Below are 6444 nucleotides of genomic sequence, written 5' to 3'. Positions count from 1 at the left end.
CCGTTTCTGTTGTTGCTGTTTTCTTTGTGGTATAATGTGTAGTCAAGAGTTTGCATTGTTCCTTTTTCATGTATTTTGGACACTGCTCCCACGTCTATGTTGACTATTACAGTGTTCGGAGTTTCTACCCTGTTGAACCCTGTTATTTGATTGTTAGGTATTAGTTGTGTATAAAATATGTGTTCTAGGTGTTTCAGAATAGTGCTACCATTCTGTGTTTATCTTTTGTCTTCTGACTTATTCGTTTAACATAACATGATCTAGGTCCATCCACGTTGCTGCAAAGTCTGTGATTGTATCATTTCTGACTGCCATGTAATATTCCATTGTGTATATGTACCACATCTTAATGATCCATTCATCTGTTGTTGGACATCGAGGTTGGTTCCAAGATTTGGCTATTATACTGAGTGCTGCAATAAATAGTGGGGTGCATACATATTTTGGAATGAATGTCCTTCCATCTTGGGGGTATATGCCTAGAAGAGCAATTGCTGGGTCAAATGGCAGCTCAATTCTGAGTTCTTTGAGCACTCTCCAGACTTTTCTCCATAGATGTTGGACTAGGGGGCATTCCCACCAGCAGTGGATGAGAGTTCCTTTCATACTGCATCCTCGCCAACAAAGGTTGTTTCCATTATTTTTGATGTGAGCCAACTCACTGGTGTAAGGTGGTATCTCATTGTTGTCTTGATTTGGATCTCTCTGATGATGAGTGAAGGTGAGCATGTTTTCATGTGTTTGTTGGCCATCCTTCTGTCTTCCTCAGAGAAGTGTCTATTCATTTCATCTCCCCATTTTTTTATGGCTTTATTTGGTTTTGAGGGGCTCAGCTTTCTGAGTGCTTTGTATGTTCTAGATATCAGCCCTTTATCTGATATGTCAAGTGAAAAGATTTTTTCCCATTCTGTTAGCTGTCTTCTTGCATTAAGTAGGGTTTCTTTGGCCATGTAGAAGCTTTTTAGTTTGATGTAGTCCCAGTTGTTTATATTTGATGCTAACGTTCTTGCCATTGGTGCTCCGTTCTCAAAGACCTTTTTGATATATAGGTCTTTGAGTGTTCTGCCTATTTTATTCTCGATAAACTTTATAGATTCAGGTCTGATTTCAAGGTCTTTAATCCATTTTGAGTTTACTTTTGTATAAGGAGTGAGATATGGGTCGATTTTCACTTTCGTACATGTGGTTTTCCAGTTGTACCAACACCATTTGTTGAATAGGCTTTCTTTGTTCCATTTCAGATTCTTGCTTCTTTTATCAAATATTAGTTGGCTGTATATCTGGGGGTTTATGTCTGGGAATTCTGTTCTGATCCACTGGTCTGAGGTCCTGTCTCTGTTCCAGTACCATGCTGTTTTAATTACTATGGCTTTATAGTATAGTTTCAAGTTAGGTAAGGAGATGCCTCCCAGCTTCTTGTTTTTCAGTATGTGTTTGGCTATCCTGGGTCTTTTGTGGTTCCAGATAAATTTTGTGATTGATTGTTCTATTTCTTTAAAGAATTGTGTCTGGATTTGGATAGGGATTGCATTAAATCTATATAGAAGTTTGGGTAAGATAGTCATTTTGACTATGTTAATTCTACCTATCCATGAGGATGGGATGTTCTTCCATTTCTTTAGATCGTCGTCAATTTCTTTCTGAAGTGTTTTGAAGTTTCCCTGGTATAGGTCTTTCACTTCTCTTGTAAGGTTGATTCCTAGATACTTGATATTTTTTGATACTATCTTAAATGGGATTGTATTTTTAATCTCTCTCTCCTCAACTTCATTGTTTGTATATAGAAACGGTACTATCTTTTGTGTATTGACTTTGTATCCAGCCACTTTGCAGTATTGATTGATTGTTTCTAGGAGTTTTACTGTGGACTCTTTAGGGTTTTTGATGTATATCATCATATCGTCGGCAAATAGAGCTAGCTTGTGTTCATCTTTCCCTACTTGAATTCCTTTGATTCCCTTCTCTTGTCGGATTGCTATTGCTAGGACTTCTAAGGTTATATTGAATAAGAGTGGAGAGAGTGGACAGCCTTGCCTAGTTCCTGACCTTAGTGGGAATGCTTCTAGTTTCTCACCATTAAGTATAATGTTGGCTGTAGGCTTTTCATAAATAGCCGTAACTATCTTGAGGAAGGTTCCTTCTAACCCTATTTTGCTGAGTGTCTTTAACATGAAAGGATGTTGGATTTTGTCAAATGCCTTCTCGGCATCGATTGATATGATCATGTGGTTTTTGTCTTTCATGTTGTTGATGTGATGTATCATGTTTATTGATTTGCGTATGTTGAACCAACCTTGCATTCCTGGTATGAATCCCACTTGGTCGTGATGTATGATCTTTTTGATGAAGTGTTGGATTTGGTTTGCTAAGATTTTGTTGAGTATCTTTGCATCTATGTTCATTAGTGAGATTGGTCTGTAGTTTTCTTTTTTGGTGGTGTCTTTGCCTTCTTTGGGAATGAGTGTGATATTAGCCTCATAAAAGGAGTTGGGGAGGATTCCTGTTTTTTCTATGGTTTGGAAAAGCCTATGGAACAGTGGTAATAGGTCTTCTTGAAATGTTTGATAGAATCCACCTGTAAATCCATCTGGGCCTGGGCATTTGTTCTTAGGGAGTTTTTTAATTACATCTTCAATTTCCTCTGAAGTGATCGGTCTGTTTAGACTTTCTAGATCTTCCTTTTCCAGTCTTGGAAGAGGGTGTTTGTCCAAGAATCTGTCGATTTCTACTGGGTTCTCTAGCCTACTTGAGTATAGTTGTTCATAATATGATCTCATGATATGTTGTATTTCTTGGGGTTCTGTTGTAATCTCTCCCCTTTCATTTGTGATCCTAGTGATTTGGGTGTTTTCCCTCTTTTTTTGGTGAGTCTTGCCAATGGTTTGTCTATCTTGTTTATTTTTTCGAAAAACAAACTCCTGGTCTCATTGATTTTTTGTATTGTTTTCTTAGTTTTGATGTTGTTTATTTCTGCTCTGGTTTTTATTATTTCTTGCCTTCTGGTTGTGGTTGGATTTCTCTGTTGCTGTTGTTCCAATTCTTTGAGGTGATCTTTTAAACTGTTGGTTTTGTTGTTTTCCTGTTTCTTGACATAGGCCTGTATTGCTATGAGTTTCCCCCTAATTACTGCTTTTGCTGTGTCCCATAAATTTTGACATGTTGTCTCTTCATTGTCATTTGTCTCAAGGAATCTTTTTATTTCTTCCTTGAGTTGTTCTTTGATCCAGCTGTTGTTAAGCAGCATGTTGTTTAGTCTCCAGGTATTATTTTTCCTCCATTGCTTCTTCTTGACATCAATTTTAAGCTCTGTTGCATAGTGATCTGAAATGGTACTTCTAATGATCCTTACCTTTGTGGTCTTACATAGGTTGGCTTTGTATCCTAAGACATGGTCTATTCTGGAGAAGGTTCCATGTGGGCTTGAGAAGAATGTGTATTCTGCTTTCTGGGGATGGAGGGCTCTATATAAGTCTATTAGCCCTAAATCTTCTAATTTTTCATTTAGAGCTCTTATTTCTTTGCTATTTTTCTGCTTGGAGGATCTGTCCAGAGGTGATAGTGGAGTATTGAGGTCCCCTACTATTATCACAATTCCCTTCATGTGTTTCTCCAATTTTGCCAGTAGTTGCCTCACATATTTTGGTGACTCTACATTAGGTGCATAGATATTGACCAGGGTTAGTGTTTCTTGATCTAATGTTCCCCTGATCAGTAAGTAGTGACCCTCTTTGTCTCTGATCACTTTCTTGAGGTTGAATACAATTTGGTCTGATATAAGAATGGCTGTCCCTGCTCTTTTTTGTTTTCCATTGGCCTGAATAATTACTTTCTATCCTTTTATTCTAAGCCTGTGCTTATCCTGTAACTGTAGGTGTGTTTCTTGCAGACAGCAGAAGTCTGGTTTATTTTTCCTAACCCAGTTCTCTACTATGTGTCTTTTAATTGGAGAGTTTAGTCTGTTAACATTTAGGGAAATTATTGATAGAGAGGACTGTTGTGCAGTTGTATTGTGTGGAGTGGTTGTTGTTATAATCGGGGGTTTGGATTGTGTAATTCATCTCTGAGTAAGTCGCTTAGGGTCGGTTTAGTTTGCACAAATAGTTCAAGTTCGTTCATGTTTGAGAATGTTTTTAGTCTGCCCTCCCATATGAATGATAGTTTTGCTGGGTATTGGACCCTGGGTTGGAAATTTCTTTCATTCAGTCATTTAAATATGTCATTCCACTGTCTTCTTGCTTGAATTATTTCAAATGGAAGATCTGGTTTGATTCTTATGTCCTTTCCTTTGTACTTGAGGGTTTTTTTCTCCATTATTGCTTTCAGGAGTTACTCTTTCTCATTGTTTTTTTGCCATTTGGATTATTATGTGTCTTGGTGTGGGTTTATTAGGGTCTATTTTATTAGGGACTCTCTTGACTTCTTGGATTTGTCCTGAATTGTCTTTCCAGAGGGTGGGAAAGTTCTCTGTTATTATCTCCCTGACTACCTGTTCTTCCCCCTTCCCTATTTCCTCCCCTTCTGGTATACCCACAATCCTTAGATTGTTTCTTTTGTCCTTGTTCATTAGATATTGGATTTTTCCTTCCAGTGCTTACCTGAGAAGCTTAATGACACAGCTCATAGAACTAGAAAGTGCTCAACAGAAGAACCCAAAAATAGGGAGACAGAAGAAATAACAAAGCTGAGAGCAGAAATCAACAAAGTGGAAACCCAAAAAACAATACAAAAGATCAACGAAAGCAGAAGTTGGTTCTTTGAAAAAATAAACAAGGTTGATAGACCATTGGCAAAACTAACAAAGAAAGAGAGAGAGAGAAACTTGATAACTCGTATTAGGAATGAAAAAGGAGAGATCACTACTGATATGGAAGAGATTCAAAGGGTAATCAGAAACTACTTTGAGAAACTCTACACCACTAAAAATGAGAACCTGGAAGAAATGGATAAATTCTTGGACTCTTGTAATCTTCCAAGGAAGAGGATGTAGCATATCTAAACACCCCATCACTATTGATGAAATTAAAACGGAAATCAAATGTCTGCCCAAAAACAAAAGCCCAGGCCCAGATGGATTCACTAATGATTCTTTCAAACTTTCCAAGAGGAACTACTACCAATTCTGGCAAGACTCTTTCATGAAATCGAAAAAACAGGAACACTTCCAAATAGCTTTTATGAAGCCAACATCACCTTGATACCTAAACCAGAAATGCTACAAAAAAAGAAAATTACAGACCAATATCGCTGATGAATGCAGATGCAACAAAATTCTGGCAAATAGGATTCAATGCCTCATTAAAAAGATTATTCACTACGATCAAGTAAGTTTCATCCCTGGAATGCAAGGATGGTTCAACATCCATAAGACTATCAACATCATACACAACTTCAACAGCAAGAAAAATAAAAATCACATGATCATAGCAATAGATGCAGAGAAAGCATTTGATCAGGTCCAACACCCATTCTTGATCAAAACTCTCAGTAAGATGGGAATGGAAGGAACCTTTCTCAATTAGAAGGCCATCTACCACAAGCCAGTGGCAAATATTATCCTCAATGGAGTAAAACTAAAAGCCTTCCCTCTAAATTCTGGCACAAGACAAGGCTGACCTCTCTCACCACTCCTATTCAACATAGCACTGGAACTACTCGCTATAGAGATTAGGCAAGAAAAGAATATCAAGGATATCCATATAGGAAAGGAAGAAGTCAAGCTCTCACTGTTTGCAGATGACATGATACTCTACTTAGAAAACCCTAAAGACTCTACCAAAAAGCTTCTAGAAACAATAGACTCATATAGCAAGGTGGCAGGCTACAAAATCAACACACAAAAATCAATGGACTTTCAATACACCAATAGTAATAAGGAAGAAATGGACATTGAGAAAACAAACCCATTCACAATATTGCCACACAAACTCAACTATCTTGGAATCAATTTGACTAAAAATGTGAAGGACCTATACAAAGAAAACTATAAAACTCTGCTCCAAGAAATAAGAGAGGACACGCGGAAATGGAAACACATACCCTGCTCATGGATTGGCAGGATTAACATCATCAAAATGGCAATACTCCCCAAGGCATTATACAGATTTAATGCGATCCCTCTAAAGTTACCCATGACATTCTTCAAAGAAGTGGATCAGGCACTTTAGAAATTTGTTTGGAGCAATAAACACCTTAGAATAGCTAAAGCAATCATTGGGAAAAAGAATATGGGAGGAATTACTTTCCCCAACTTTAAACTTTACTACAAAGCAATAGTTATCAAAACAGCATGGTATTGGAATAAGGACAGGCCCTCAGATCAGTGGAATAGGCTTGAATACTCAGAAAATGTTCCCCAGACATACAATAACCTAATTTTTGATAAAGGAGCAAGAAATCTTAAGTGGAGCAGGGAAAATCTCTTCAACAAGTGGTGCTAGCAGAACT

The sequence above is a fragment of the Suncus etruscus genome, chromosome 13, assembly GCF_024139225.1.
Source record: "Suncus etruscus isolate mSunEtr1 chromosome 13, mSunEtr1.pri.cur, whole genome shotgun sequence".
NCBI classification, from domain to species: Eukaryota; Metazoa; Chordata; class Mammalia; order Eulipotyphla; family Soricidae; genus Suncus; species Suncus etruscus.
This window is presented reverse-complemented; position numbering follows the sequence as displayed.